Source organism: Lycorma delicatula, chromosome 10 (genome assembly GCF_047948215.1).
Source record: "Lycorma delicatula isolate Av1 chromosome 10, ASM4794821v1, whole genome shotgun sequence".
In the NCBI taxonomy this organism is placed as follows: Eukaryota; Metazoa; Arthropoda; class Insecta; order Hemiptera; family Fulgoridae; genus Lycorma; species Lycorma delicatula.
This window is the reverse complement of record NC_134464.1, coordinates 89,720,459-89,737,831: the sequence shown is the minus strand read 5'-3', so window position 1 is coordinate 89,737,831 and position 17,373 is coordinate 89,720,459.

The following is a 17,373-nucleotide window of genomic DNA, read 5'->3' as shown; positions in this document are numbered from 1 at the left end:
CGCCGATAAAAAAAAAATACACTTTATTCAAAACACATAATCGACTGGCACCGATGAAAGGACATATATGATGAAGTTAGTTAAGAAAAATTATTTTTTTTATAGTAATATCTATTATACTAATGTGTAAATGTGTATACATAAAATGTTCCTGTTTTTGTTTTTAACAGTCGTTATTTTGTAAGCGTGCCCATTAACATTCAGTCGGAATGTGGAAACTAAAGAATACATATGTATAAAAAATATTTTACTAAATCGACGGAAAGAATACAGATTACTCTTCATGTCGTATTTTATATTGTTTTTTTTGTTAATGTTATCATTACATTATAAAATTTTATTACTTCAATTAATGTTACAATATAAGGTATTTATATATATATATATATATATATATATATATATATATATATATACACACACACACATACCTTGCATATCTAGTTCAATTAAACTAAAATTCTACAACATTCACCCCTTTCAAAACATCAGATTTTTATTTTCTGGATTAAATACATAAATATTATGTTAAAAAGACCTAAAACTTAAAAGGCCTTTTACATATTAGGATCATTGTAATATGTTATTTTTAATTGGATGAAAAAAATCTAATTGACGACACACTCAATAAAAATTTATTAGTGTAGGATAAGGGTGTGATATATTTACTGCGCCAGCCATATACACGTATATACATACATTCATACAGTATAAAATAGCTAGCTATATTAAAAAAAAATAATAATAATAAAACTATGAAAACTTGTTTTAATTGCAGGACGTTCTGTTAATTGAAATTTTATAGTTGATATTTTTCTTTAATGTCACACCAAATAAATTATACTATTGTACTATGTCTTCTAATTAAGAATGAATTTTTATTACATATTTTAAAACTGTTAAAGACGGTAAATTTCTAATTAAAAGTCAATATTATCTAATTCTAAAATATATATATTTTTTCTTTAGTATAGTTAATTCTTTAAATATTTTTTATATTAAAAAAATGTTACTTTTACTGATCATTAAGTATTGTCACAAATAATTATTAATAGAAAAAGAAATTAAGCTATATTTAAATACATTTTAAAACAGAATTTAATTGAAGATTTATTCCTAATTATTGAAGATAAAGATTTTTTTTTAAAACGTCGGTTGATAAAAGTTAAGTTTAAAGATTATTAAATTTTTACTTCTGTAAAACATTCGTTTCCTAATGTTTGCATATATGATATTTTAAATGAAATTTATATCATTATAGGTTCTATAATTTTGACATCTTAAAATGATATCTTCACTTTTAACTCCATAGAACCTTATGTAATTGTACTTAATCGCAACTCAAGAAAAAAAAAGGCATCGGTTTTAAATAATGATACTAGTAAATCAAACAAGTTTAAAAAATTGATAAAAATTAGAACCGATGATAATTTTAAAAAAATATATATATATTTATATATATATATATATTTTTTTTTGGGAAGAGGAGTATTTGGGGGAAAGTTATTTTTAATGGTAAAGATAAGCATGTATAGATGGCATCTTTGGTGGGTGGGTTTCAATTAACCACACATCTTAGGAATGATCGACCTGAAACTGTACAAGACTACACTTCATGTACGTTCATAGATGTCATCCTTTGAAGTATACCTTACGGTGGTACCTACAGCTAAACAAAAAACGAAGGAGATCTACTGAGCTTACTATAAAAAGGGTTGTTTGGAAGATTTTGAGAAAATTGAGCCTAAAGAAACTCTCTAAAGACACTGACCCCAAAAGTTTACAAAAAAAATCGCTTCGTATACATTTTCTACGAGAAATTCCATCAGAACTGGTTTATCCATTGAAAAGTTGTCAAACTTCAAACAAGCAAACACACGTACATATATACAAATATATGGACGAATATTGCCCCTCCACACTTTTTTTTTGTTTTTTGGAGTCCTTGGGTCATGAAAGTGGAGAAAAGCATACTCCATATTTTGACTAATTACCATACTTTACTTTTTGCAGTACAACTTGAGAGGTATGATGCCAGGAATGTAAAATCAAACAGGTTAGCACGATAAGGGATAAGAATTGTCCGTACAAACGAGATAAAGATTATTCACTTGATTTCGTTAAGTTAAAAACACCATTTTCAATAGAGGTTAGTTTACTTCTATTTTGTATTACTTTGTTTTGTTTAATACTTTGTATATTACTTCAATATATCACAAAATAACAAACAGGATAAAGATATAAAGGCTGTTAAAGTGATTTATATCTTTTTAAATACTGTAATTAAATTTAACTGAAAATTTACAATTTTGATACGAAAACCAACTTAAGATCTAAAAAATACAAACTTGTGGATATGTTTTTCTTAAATACCGGCATATTTTTATCCACACTTAATTTTCCCACCTAGCATTTAGTTTTTACTTTGTATTTATCCAATAAAACAGAATCTGTAATCTTTTTCACTTCTACAAGCATTTCAATTTTAACGGTTAAGAATCTGAGAGTTTACACGAAGAAGAGACGGGCTAACGTGAAACTTAATCGATGATCGCATATACGAAAGATCTCGATTCAATTTCTCAAATAGTGACAGTAATAAATAATTACTGTTGAAGTTAGATACTTAACGTTGAAGATAGATTTGAAGAAAGAAATGACAGAATGATTGGCTAGACAGGATGTTAACCACGTAGCGAAAGCTCATGGGCTACACTTACACCTGGTTTAGTCGGTAATGAAGGCATGTAGTGATTGTAGCCAATGGCTACGAAGACGCCCGGTACCCTCCCACCAAAATCTAGCGTTTAATTCTAAAAATAAAGGAATAGTCTCCATTTTACGCGAAGTGATTTTTCGTAAGATCAGCATCACGCCTACGGTGCCGCAACGTTAATATAAAAGCGAACACATTTCCGCCAATTTGAGGCTATCATAGGACTTCAACACTATTGCTTTCAGGTTGGTTTGAACCTTGTTTATTTTTTTAAATTAAATTTGCTTATTATCACCATATTCTCGCGTATAAATGATAATAATTTAAACATTTTTTTGTGTGTTAGGATAAAAATTGAAGGAAGATATATCAATTAAATGATATTCAGAAAATTCTAGGCATCGTAATTTTGTAGGACTAGATATTTATTAATACGAAACTATAAATATTTAATAAAATATACAACCAAAACACTTACGTACAATAGTGAATAAATATCCACAATTTTTAATGTTGACCACACAGTCAATCGCTGTGATAAAGTGGGTGAAAGTGTTACAGTAAGGCTGGATGTTATCAGCATTTTGATCGACTTTAAACGATGATGTAATTTTCCGGTAAGGAATAATCGGCAAGTTTTAACAAACACACCTTAAACTAGTTGAAACCCTCAATTTAAGTATAAATAATATTTTTCTAATCTTATAATTTTTGTATATTTATTAAAAGTTTAAACATTTAGCAATTAATTAGAATATTAATTAATTTTAAACACCAATCTTTATATAACATATAATTCATTTACTTAAATTAATTAAATTTAAACTAACATTTAAATAGAGAAATGTTCTTTAACTCATAATTGAACAAGATTCTCTTACAATACATGAAGAGTTTAGAGCCAAAATAATAACCATTTACTAAATTATAACGCTGCAGTATATATATATAGTACAGAATGGTAGCCCGGTTGCAAAAGACAACTTCCAAAACTTTTTGAATTAATAACAACTTGATTATAACGTCTAATTGCTTTAAAGCATAATCTTTCAACATTAAAGATTGTATGAATATTAAAAGAGACTTAACACAATAAACTAAAATTGGACTCATATAATACAGATTAAGATGTTATAGAATAGATATAGCAGCTGTGTAAATTACGTATTGAATAAATAATTAAACGAAATAATGGAAAAATTTTAATTTACATTTTATATATATAAATTCTAGTTATTATTTTAAACGGCAAAAATAATTTATTTGCCTGAGAAGTTGAATTTTTAATTAATATTATAAGATACTTCCAACACTGTCATGTGTTAAACATTGAAAAGGCCTTCGAGTATATTTATTAATAATATAAAAATTAACTACGCTAAAGCGGTAATGAAATAAAAAAAAAAGAGTAACGGAAAAAAAAATAATAAAACACTCAATAAACTGCTATGAAATGCAAAATTAGACGCGAGTTTATATTATTAAACGATGATGATCGGCAGGAATAAAGAAATTTATAAAAATAAATTAAATACAACGGCAAATTTATGCCATAAAATACTCAAGATGCAAAACAAAAAAAAAAATCCGACAACAAAAAAATTAAACTATCATACATATATATACACTACTATATAAAGAGGAACAAGATTTTTGTTTTTCCGGGATAAAGAAAAAACTACTCGATCAATCGCAACCAAAATTTTAACAATATTTCTTGGCATAACTGAGAAATGTTTTAGATATACTTCATCTCGAAATAATATATATATATATATATATATATATATATATATATAAATAAGATTTATAAATACTTATATATAAGATTTGCCGGTTGAACCACAAATATTAATGAATTGAATTAATAACGAACTGTGAACTCTCTTTTTTCTGTTTAAGCCTCCGGAACCACTGAAAGGTATTACTTCAGACAATGAATGAGGATAATATGTATGAATTTAAATTAAGTGTAAACTTGTAGTTCTCTCACGTCGACCGTTCCTGAGATGTGTGGTTAATTGAAACCCAACCACCAAAAAACATAGGTATCCACGATCTGTGTGAGCTGGGTTTCAACTGAATGATTCGAATCAATCGAATTAATAATATTACAAAAAAATAGAATTAAATGTACGTTATGTAAAATAATATTAAAGAAATTAAAAAAAAATCTGTTTAAAAATAACGGGATTCACGTGGGGTTTGAATATGAAGCTATAGTAGTGAGGTATACGAGCACCTCGTGGCAGGCTAAACCAATCATCACCAAAAACTTTAACATGGGTGCGCATGGGGCGCTCTTTGGGAGATTTAATCGGATGCTTTTATATCTCTACAAACAATCATCCCATCTTCAAAATTCAAACAGAGTATTTGCTAGTAGACTGAAGGATAACTTTTGCATAGAATTAGATTGAGAGTAATTAACAAGTATTCAGAAATGTATGTGTGTATATATATATATATATATATATATACTAGCGGTCCCGACAGACGTTGTCCTGACGCGGCATTATCCTGTAATAAATGAACTCACATAAATATAAGTAACTTAATTAAGTTAAAATTAGCAGGAATGTGTTCTAAATTTCATTAAAATGAATATTAGTATGATATTATCAGTTTGTGATTGTTGTATTATTATAATGGGTTTATTGATTAATTATGTGTAGTATGGTTAATATTTATTTTCACTAAATATTGAGATGTCCGATGAAAATTGAATTAAAAATCGAAACGTCGTAAAATTAAAATTTGTGTAATTAATAAATTTTCATCCACATTACTACTAATTTTCACTTAACATTATTCTAAAAAAGTACCTCCTACATATTTTTTTTTTTTTTATTTAATAATTTTGATGTTTCATAACCATGTAACAGCTTAATTAATCAATTTATAAAAAAATTAAAGCACTGTAAAAAAGCAACGTAGTTAAAATTTTAGTAGAAATTTTTATCATTTATCTCATTCTTTATTTTAACATCTATTTTACCAAATTTTAGATAATTGTAAATTAAAAATAATTTTAGAAAACTTTTTATAAAATTAATTAATTAATTTTTTAAATATACATTAAACTATAATTATTATAAGTAACTTATATTTTAATTTTATAAACGTTATAATTTATTTTACAAACTTAAATTTTTATTTTCAAAGAGCCGTTCAATACTTCATAAGTTGCATAGAATCAAATGAGAACTGACAATTTAAATTTGTAGGTTAAGTTGATTGTTATTGAATGCACGTGTATACATCATTGAAATGCATGAAAAATCATGTAAAATACTCACTTCAATACTGCACCTTACAAATTTGCACAATGTATATTTTTTAATTAAACGTTAAAGCGTTATTTCAATAAATAATAATATAATATAATATTCTAAATAAGCGCGCAATTCTAGCAGACACGGCAATGCTTCGCTATTGCTAGATCTGAGTATACATATAGATTAAATGACAACAACTGAAAGTTTGATAAAACCTTAAAAAACTGAACATTAGCAATTAAACAAAATGTAACCTTCCACTGTATAAAAGTCAGAATATAAATAAACCCAAATGGCAAAACAACAGCACTACCTATCGCATTTAATTCACACCACTTTCTAATCACGGTACTCGGTGGAAAATAATTTTCTAACGAAAAGTGTTGTGGCTGCAAAATCATTACAATTAATACTGAACATTAAGAAACTTACAAAACATTAGGGAACCTTATAAAATTTCACCTTTAACTTCATAAAATTCAGAATGTAAATAAATCCAATTGTCAGAACAGCACTACCTATAGGATTTAATTCAAACTATTCTCTAAATACGAATTTTAATGTAAGAACAACACTAAGCAACGACGCAAGTAACTGATATGCGAAAAAGCAAAAAAAAACCTAGAATCCGATCGCAGCACCAACTACCGGGTTTGACAGATAAACCAAAAATAAAAAAAAAACTTCTAAAACGCGATCACAGCTCTGCCTACCGGATCCACACGCTGCCTACCGGACCCAATTGTGAACCTTAACCATCCCAAGATCAACAACACATAAATAAATTAAAAAAACATTTTCACTTCAATACTGTACCTTACAAATTTGCACAATGTATATTTTTTAATTACACTTTAAAACGTTATTTCAATAAATAATAATAATATAATATTTCTCAATACGCGCACAATTCTAAACGCGATCGCAGTGCTGCCTACTTGTTACTTAATCAGTTGTGATTTTGTTTACATTGGCAACGGCCATACGTGCTCTTTGTGATTGGTCGTTGTGTTTGACAGCGGCCATCTTGCATTGATCTGATTGGTTTTCCTTTGTTTACATTTTTATCTGATTTATTAGCCTCTTATTTATTAAAAAACTGTTTTCTCGCGATTTTTTGTAACACAATAATAACACAAAATTACGAAATAGTTTTCTCAATTTGATCGCAGCGCAGCACCAACTGTCAGGACAAACTAAAATTAAAATAGAATATTATTGAATATTCGATACTGCCATGGTAACGCAGTCTGCCGGATCCAGTGTAAAACATTCCAAAATCAACTACTACTTATAAATAAAAATTTTCCAATGTACCAAATTGTGAATCTAAACCATTCTTGAATCCCCTTGAACACACGCAAAAAATTTCATCAAAATCGGTCCAGCCGTTTAGGAGGCGATCAGTGACATACACACCCACACAAGAAATATATATATAAAGATATATATATATACACACACACACACACACACACACACACACAAAGTTTGTTGTTTGTTTGTTTGTTATGCACAGATTATCACTTCTTTCTAGCTTCTTTTCTCTTCTTTCATGAGTGTTTCTGTTTTTTCGGCATGACATCTCGTTTGTGCTCATCTCTCCATTTTCTTCCTGTCTTCTTTTTATGCCACGAGAATATTTATCCTGTAAATTATTCTTTGAAAGTTACTACTAACCGAACAGTTCTCTTCTAACAAGCCTATCCTCGAGATCCTCCTCTGGGGAATTTCAGTAATTTTATCTGATTTTCACGTTCTACAGCTTTTTAAAGATTTTTTTTGTTTAATATGTTTGGTTCCATCCTGATTATATGCAGGGAGAAATGTAACTTTGTTTTCCTTATTACTCTTTCTAGGTCTTTTTGTTAAAATTCAATCCGTATCCTTCCTCTGTTATCTTTGATCCTTATTTATTTATTTTTTATTTTTTTCATATTTTAACAATTTTTAGTAATATCTTCGAAAAATTGATGGTAATTCTTTAATAATTAAAATGCGTATTTATTTCATAATTTTTTAAAATTTTATTTTAATTAAACGGTGTTTGAAGTATATATCTATAAAATGGTGTTAAGAAGACAAAAGTGTACAGTCGCGTTAGTGTAACAAATTATCAATACGGAATATTACATTAAATAATTAAGCAAACTTCAAACACCGTTTAATTAAAATAAAATTTTAAAAAATTATGAAATAAATACGCATTTTAATTATTAAACAATTACCATCAATTTTTCGAAGATATTACTAAATTTCGTCTTCTTAACACCATTTTATAGATATATAATACCATTATATGAAAATTATGAAAAGAAGAAAAGTAAAAATTGCGTAATTAAGTCATTAGTAATAATACCGGCTTTCAGTGTAGAGTCTATGAATGAATTTGTTTAGAATATTTTCAATTCTCTCTCGGTCGGTAGCTTCATTCTACACTCTTATTTCCGCCTTTGCTTTAACTATTCGGTCCAACAGATGGTATATTTAGCTAAATGTGTTCACTTCTATTTAGATGATAAAATGCGGTGTACGTAGTCAAGTAGGCATATGTTTAACGAAACCACAGTCTATATTATATACAAAACTGAAAATGATTTACCAGTATATTTATCAGAACAAACTTTTTCCACGACACAAACTACTTCATAAAAAGTGAAGTAATTTAACTAACTTGATCATTATCTTTCACCAGAAAAATCTTGAATAACCATTGAAATAACAAAAAAAATTAATAACAGTAACGAATAAATAAATTCAGTGGACAAGGACGAGTAAAAATTTACAAATCAGAAGCAAATAAAAACAATAATCAATATCAACTGATAAAATGAAATTCAAACGGCACAGTTAGATTTAATAAAAAAGGAAAAAACTGTCGAACGCTTCATCTAACATCAAACAGAAAGCTTTTTAAAATGATTATGTGAGTAACCACGAGTTGTGGTAGGGGTGGACATGATCCAACGATCATGCAACAGGTTTTTTACACAACACATCAAGGTAAGGTCGATGAATACGCGAAATAAAAAACACCAAAACAATCGCGTCAAACATAATTAATATAGTTGCTATTATTAATAATCTAAAGTCGCATACATAAAAACTAATGAATAAAAATGTGTTAAGTATTTAATTATTATCAATAATTAATTATTGGGACGCTAAATGACTGCCAACAAATTTAAAGTTTAATACAAGATAGGTAAAGTTAAAAAAATCTATTCAAGTCTTACTTTACAACCATCAATAATTTTTCACTTAAAATCCTTTTTTTTAAAGTAAAAGTCTGAGGCGGTTGGACTCGTTAAAAAAAAAATTAAAATAAATCCTAACGTAAACAAAGCTGAAAAAAATTTGCAATATTTTCCTGGTATTGGTCATTTATTAGTTCATTTATTATTGGTCATTTATTAGTATAAAATAAAAAATGATGCTTGAAAAATATACCTAAGATTTTTTTCTTTTTTTTTGGGAGGGGGGCGATTTTATGATGAAGTTTTATTGTAAAATTATCATTATATGCTTAAATAAAAAAATTCAAAAACATCGGTATTTTTTCGACTTCCCCACATCCAAAATCACCTTCAAAGTAATTTTTAATTTTTTGTTTCCTTTGTTAAATGAAAAATATGAAAAAAAAAACACCGGAAAATTTACAACCAATAAAAAGTTATGTAAGATTTATTTTTTGGGTGGGTGGCGAATTATGATGAAATGTTATTGTAATATTAGTCTCTCTACTCCTATTATTAAAAGTTTAAATAAATCAAAAAAACGTAAGATTCAAAAATTTATATTTTTAAACACTGATCGAATTTCCTACCTCCAGAGTATTTTTGTATCACTTGAACTAATAAAAAATTATGTCATCCCTAGAAAAATATAAAAAAAATTTGGTTAAAAATTGCAATAAATAAATACATAGATGTTTTCGATTTCTGGAGAAGGGGGATTAATATTGGAACAAAGTTATTTTAAAAATTCTAAGATAAACATGCACGTATAAATTTATCTTAATATAAAGTGGGGGGCTATGTTTACAAAATTTTGAGAAAACTGACCCCCAAAAACTATAGCCCCACCACTTGGAGCAAAACAATTTGTTGGTAATGGTTTAAGGTTTGACCACAAACCTTTAACAACAAATTGCCCCAAACATCCGAATCTCTGTTCTAAATTTCATAAAAATCGCTTTATCCAATCAAAAGTTATTAGGTTTCAAACACGCCAGCCAGCACATGTATATATAAATATTTACAAGATGTTCTTTTATTTATTTTTTTTATTTTTATTTTTTGAGGTTCCTGAATGATGAAATGTAAAAAAAAACGAAAAAAGAAAAAACAACTGGTATTTCATTTTTTGTCTGATTAGTATACCTTCCTTCTTGCAGGCTAGCTTTAGAGCTATGTTGCAGGATAATAAAACTAATCTTTCATAATCGTCATCAAGAAATTTAAATAACCACTGGATTTTCCATTTACCGGCCACTTTTATTTAAGGTCAGGAAGTATTATTTTTAAAAACGAAAAAATAACTTATACGTTTGTTTTGATAAGCTAAGAAAACAGTAATGAAAAAACCACTGATGAAGTAGATAAATACATATTTTCAAACATAAAGTTAATTAAATATTTTTCGCCAAAAAGGGGGGGGGGGGCGAAAATTGTTACAGTTATCTCACAAGAAAGTATATTAATCATATAATTGCCGTTCCGTAATATAATTTAATCTGATTATTATATGGCGGTCCATTAATTTGTCCTCTCTTAATAAAATTATGTAATATTTACTTAATTTCTTTTTCTTTAATAAAATTTACTTATCCGACGTAATAATTGTAAAATTTATTAACTAAAGGTTTTCTTAGCTCATACAAAGAAATTTACCGACGTTTAAAATTAAATTTTTTTTAAACATTCTTTACTACGTAACTTAAAGATTTACACGAAAAAATCTAATGTGGACACAACATGAGTTTCTTGTACGCCTATTACAATACATATAGACATTTTTAAAAGTACATAAAATGTCCTAAATTTTTTTGCAGTCACAGGTTAATAATTATCAAAAAATCAGTATATTTAAATTAAAAAAAAGGAGGTGAACTCTGATTGGAGCCGATGTGCATTCCTCTTGTAAATATCCAAATATTTCATTAATTAAAATTTTATTTGGCTATAACTCTAAAACAAATGAAAATAAGTACCACTTATGACATATCGTTGAAAAGCTCTCAATGAGGATTTATTACTGCAGTTAAAAAAATCTAAAAATTTTAGATTTTGAGATTATTACAGCACTTAAGAAAAAGTTCAAAATCCAGATTTTGGACTTTTTTGAACACTTTTAGTCCAGTGGATTGCAATAAAAACGGGAGGTGCACAACTAGATGTTGTGCACAGTCTGAAATCCACAATTTTAACATCCTACATCTAATCGTTTTTAAGTTATGCGAAATATATACGTACGTATGTACAGACGTCACCCCAAAACTAGTCAAAACGGGATCAAGGTTGGTCAAAATGGATATTTCCGTTGAAATCTGGAAACCAAACATTTTTGCCATCACAATAGTTCATTTACTTCGTACAAAACATTAACAACATTGTTATACATTGCTGACATTGGTTATTCTTATTTAGGAGAGAAATAATGAGACTTGAAAAAAGATCGATATTTTTAATCTTTGATCGGCTGCCCCATCAACAACAATATGCTGCCAATTTTTTTATTTTGTAATTCCTTGTACGAAGTCCCTAAATCCCTAAATCAATTTTGACCAGTATTGGCGTGACGTCTGTACGTACGTATGTATCTCGCATAACTGTAAAACGATTAGCTGTAGAATGTTAAAATTTTGTATTTAGAACTTTGTAACATCTAGTTGTGATCTCCTTTTTTTGATTGCAATCGACTTGAACAAAAGTGTTTCAAAAAGCCCAAAAATGTGGTATTATGAGATTTTTTAACTGCAGTAATAAACCCTAAAGTAATAAAATTTTAATTAGTGAAATATTTGCAACTTACTAGAGGAAGACACATCGGTTCGAATCTGACTTCATCTCCTTTTTCTTTAACTTTTTTTAAAATTTAAATACATTGATTTATTAATAATTAATAGCCTTTATATGTAAAAATAAAAAACGATAAATAATAATTCAATAATAACAATAAAAAAAAAAAGAAAAATATCAGAAGTTATTAATGAAATAAAATTTTATATACTTTTCATTTAAGTTATAATGTATACGTATATGCAATTTAATAGGCGTACAAAAGAGTCATGTGGTGTCCAAATTAGATTTTTTTTAATGGCAAGAAAAGAATGCACGCATTACTGTGCTTAACATAAAATGAGGTTACGTTTGCAGAATTTTAAGAAACTTCATCCCAAATAACTATCTACCCTGCTCCATGGAGATATTAACCTCAAACGTTTATCAACAAATTGGTCCATCTATTGAGACACGGGTCTCTGTACAAAATTTTATAAAAATCGGTCTATCTAGTCAAACGTTATTAAAATTCAAACACTCCAACAAACGTACATTCGTACGCACAAACGTTAACCCCACGTTTTTCTTCTTTTTATTATTATTCTTTGACTGATTACTATACTTTCCTTCTTACAGCATAGCTCTAAAACTCTGATGCCAGGAAAGTAAAATGAAAAGAAAGTTGGGCTGAAAACGCCGTAATTGGTCAAGAAAACGAGAAAATTCATAAGAATAGTTAACAGGATATAATTTTAAGGAAATTTTTTAACATTTTACATGATCCTAATAAATATTTGAGTTAAAATGTTACTCAATACAGACAGTACTTTGCTTTAATTTTCTTCATCTATTTGATGAAATTAAACAGAAATAAAATGAAGAGATTAATAGCGCAATAAAAGTTTATACTTTTATTCTCAAAATTTTACCTGTATGATGAAGTGAGTTATTAATTACCAAACTCATCTGCAACGATACAATTTTAAAAATATAAAATATTCAACTAACAACAGAGAGGATTTGCAAAGATTATCAATTCCACAACATTACTCGTGGCTAAACAGAAAGGGCGCGTACAAAACTTATCGTAAACAGGCTTTTAATGCAAAATTTTATAAGCTGAACTTTTTTATAACATTTTTATTTGTGAATCTGAAATAGGTTATTTGATTTCCTTTCCCTACTACCCTACTAAAAAGCATTTGCGCATCCTCCTTTTCTTGGCACCGGAATCAGTAGCGGAAAATCCCGATTCGTTAGTACATGTCTCGTGGTGGTCAGGTGTACTACCTGACCACCATATTTCACTATGTGAAATATTTTTTTTATTTATGTACTTATTTTTCTTCAAAAAATAATGAACTATAACCAAAAAGTAGCACCGGAATGTACCGATCACTAATGAAAACCCCCGATTCGTTAGTATCAATTTCTAGAGTTAAATTTCTGATTTAACCTTCATTATATTAATTCTCATCATTCAAAAAAAAAAAGAAGTATTCTTACACGAAAGGTAATGAATTTTGTGTAGCTAATATGGAGGGCGAAACAGAGGCCTCTGCAGCTAGTGAATTACTATGAATGGCGCCGGTTGGCGCGGCAGCGGACAGGTCCCCGGCTGAGTGCCTAGGGGACCCCGGGTACGTGTGGGGGTTGCCTGGGTGCGATAAGGCCGGAGACACTCTGCTCGTGCGTCTGATGGTGGCTGCTGGTAAGTGGTGTGACTATTTAAGATTTCTGTCTTGTCGGTTGGGTGGGTGTGTAAAGCGTGGGTGTTGTGGATATTAGTAGCGTGTCCTGTTTTCTGCAGGTTCTTGTGTGTTGTTATTGTTGTCGGCGTATGTATTTGACGTGCTGTATGTGTTGCTTCCAATAGTGTTGTTTGTGTGGTGTGTGATATTGTTGGATTGTTATGACTGTATGTGGGCGGTTCCCCCTTCTTTTGATGAAATGTTTTTATAAGCAGTCCCAGGAATGGGGAAGCCAGGGGTGGAGGTTTAGTCGGTAGTGCGCAGGTATACATACGTCCTTGGTTATAACTGGCGGAACCTGTTAGCGAGCCCGACACTGCTTAGGCGTCCGTAAATGGGGTTCCTCCACCTCTTTAAAAAAAAAAACCGTTAAAATGTATACTAATATTTAAAATTCATTTCAATCACAAATAGCGCTCACAATAATAGAATATTAAAAAAAAATTCACTTCTTGTAAATAACGATTACATATTTTTCAAATAGGTATACTGCGACTAAAAGTTAAATAAAAAGGCTGTTAAAAGGTAGTAGAGCGTGTGTGTATATGTTAAAAAGATTATAAACCGAAAAGCAGTTAACAACAGCAGTGGTCGACATAAAAATCGATCTAATTTCCTATAGATATTCAGTTTTTTTAGTAATCACATCTCCAGTCAAGTTAACTACCCTGGATGAACCGCTTATTCTCATTACATTTCATTGCAGATAAAGTCAAAAGGTTTTATAATATAAGAACGATAATCAAATTATTAAGCGTATTACTATATAATATATATAAATTTATTTTTGTCACTGTTAACAATTAATGCTGGTTTATGATCACGTGATTTTAATGACCGTATCTCATGTCAAAGGTTATTCTACAACGTGATTAATAATGCATAGGAGCAGCAATGATTTCAACCGAATAAATAGATTATTTTTTTACTGAAAGACATAAATTTTAAGACAAAGTTGAAGTTACTTTTGTAATAAAATATTTAATAAACTACGCTCATAAAAATTAGCAAAATATAACAACAATCAATGGTCTTGTATATAATTACTTAATATGTAATTTTATGTTTATATCAGAAAGTTTCGAAAAGTGCTGACCAAAATTATGCAGGATATGAAAAAACACAAATAAAGTTCACGTGAAATATTGCCTCTTTTCTAGCTTTATTTTCCGTCTTAATGTGTTTCTCCAATGAAAATTTATATCATAAGATCGGACCGAGATATTTAAATTTGATGAACGTGTATTCAAATCATCTTGTAAAAAATAAATAATATGTTTGAACATGTTACTTCTAAAAATTACAAAACGCAGTCACTTACATATTTAATCAGAATAGCTCCGTAAATATTTATTTTACGGTTAAACATGAAGGCCCGCGCACGCGAGGAGGGATAAATGATATGTATAGAGTAACCCGCTTTCAAATCGTCTGAAAATATTTTTTTCCGATGAATATATCGTGATATTGGATCGATATCTAGCTTGATTTTCAATCGTAAAATATTTAAGGTACTGTATATAACTACACAAAAAAAATTTAATCCACATTTCAAAATAAGTCATGAACAGAATTTAGAAAAGAAAAAGAAAATAAACAAAGGATCTTTGTAAAAAACGTTCTGTTTAACATACACAAACGGCAATTATATGTGTAATCGAATAACGTGTGTGGTCGCGAATACTAACAACATTTATTACAATCAAAATTTTTATTTTCTAAACAAGATTCCTTAGCTTATTTAAAAGGAAAAAATAAATAAATAAAAAGATAAATTAATGTCTATAATCTTGAGTTCCACTGAAAACATTAATTTCATACGACTACATCAAAAATGCATTATTAAACGCGTAAGATATGCAAAACATGTGCATATCTTGCAAGCGTTCTTAAATACATGCATCTCACCCACACTAGATAATACATTTATGTTGATATTTAGTTTGTAATACCTTACAAGAATTTTCAAATTAACCACCAACAATATCTGATAATAATAACTTAACCGCGTTTAATTTTTTTTTTATTTATTCCACGGCATCGTAATTTTATATCATGAAATAATTTGCATAACAACATAAAATAGAATGAGTATTATTCGTGTAAAATTATGAATGAATTAGATAAGGAGTAATCATAAACATGCTAAACAAATTACATTTTTATATAATTTAAACATATAAGTAACGATTATTTTTTAAATCAAACGATATTATCTCTGAAAGATTTAAAAAAAAAAAATAAAGACACTTTGTTCAGGAAAGTCTATTCTATTATATGTATATCTCAATATATAATTAGATTTTGGATGAGTATTTCATAAATATTTCAATTAGTTGTTTTTGGAATCTTCAAATAAAAAGTTACAACAATTCAGGCGTATCTTAATTTACTCTCTTTATACAAACAATTGCCTTGATATATTCGAAAACGATCACAAATTAAGTGGTACTCAAAATGAATTTCCCGTACCTCAAACGGATGCTTATGAGAACCCGGTGAATACAACGGTAACTGCGTAATTTATTTGGTATAAAAACACACATATAATATGTTCTTGGCGAGGAGACTTAACGGATCGGTGCATCGACTTTAATTAGACTACTACTGTGTAAAAGAAAATTTTATTACGGTCAGGTGAGCTTTTCGGAAATTATTTTGAAATGGATGAACAAACACTAATTTTTTTTTGGAGTGTACAAGTTAAAACTTAGCTTCTTTAATAATATTCACTTATTTATTGGCATCGTTTAACCAAGACGTTATGAAGTATATGACTTGAATGATAATTTAAACAATTATTTTATGCTATATAATATTAATAATTAAAAATATACGTTAATAAAGAAAAACGACTGGTATTTTACAGTTATATTGCTTTTTAAACCGTTAAAATATTCAGTTAAATATTTTAAAGAAGATAAAGAAAAATGTTTGTGGGTCCGTTTGTTTTTTATACAGATTTATAATTTTATTTCCGATAGTGATGAAATTTCGTAGATCGACATTTCCAACAAAAGAAAAATTGTTATGTGCATTTCATTTTGAAAAAATTTGATGTGGACACTACATGACTTTCATGTACGCCTATTACATTACTTATACTAGTACAAATAAAATGAAAAGTACAAAAAATTTTATTTCATTAATAACTTCTGATATTTTTACTATTTTTTTTTTGTTCCTCGTAAAATAATTTTTACAATTAGAGGTTAATTATAACCTTTTAAATTAAAAAAAGGAGATAATGTCTTGATTCGAACCGATATGCCTTCCCCTTGTAAGATCCAAATATTTCATTAATTAAATTTTTTAAGCTATAACTCTGGAACCAATGAAAATAAGAACCACTTATGATATATATTTGAAAAGCCCTCATGAGAGCTTATTACTGCGATTAAAAAAAAAGTTCAAAATGCAAATTGTTTTGGATTTTGGGTTTTTTTTTGGAGACTTTTGGTTAAGCCGATTTCAAACAAAAGGGGAGGTGCACAACCAGATGTTACAACAGTCCTAAATCCAAAATTTCTACATCCTACGACTAATTGTTCTAAAATTATGCGAGATACATACGTACGTACAGACGTCACGCCGAAACTAATCAAAATGGATATTTCCGTTAAAAT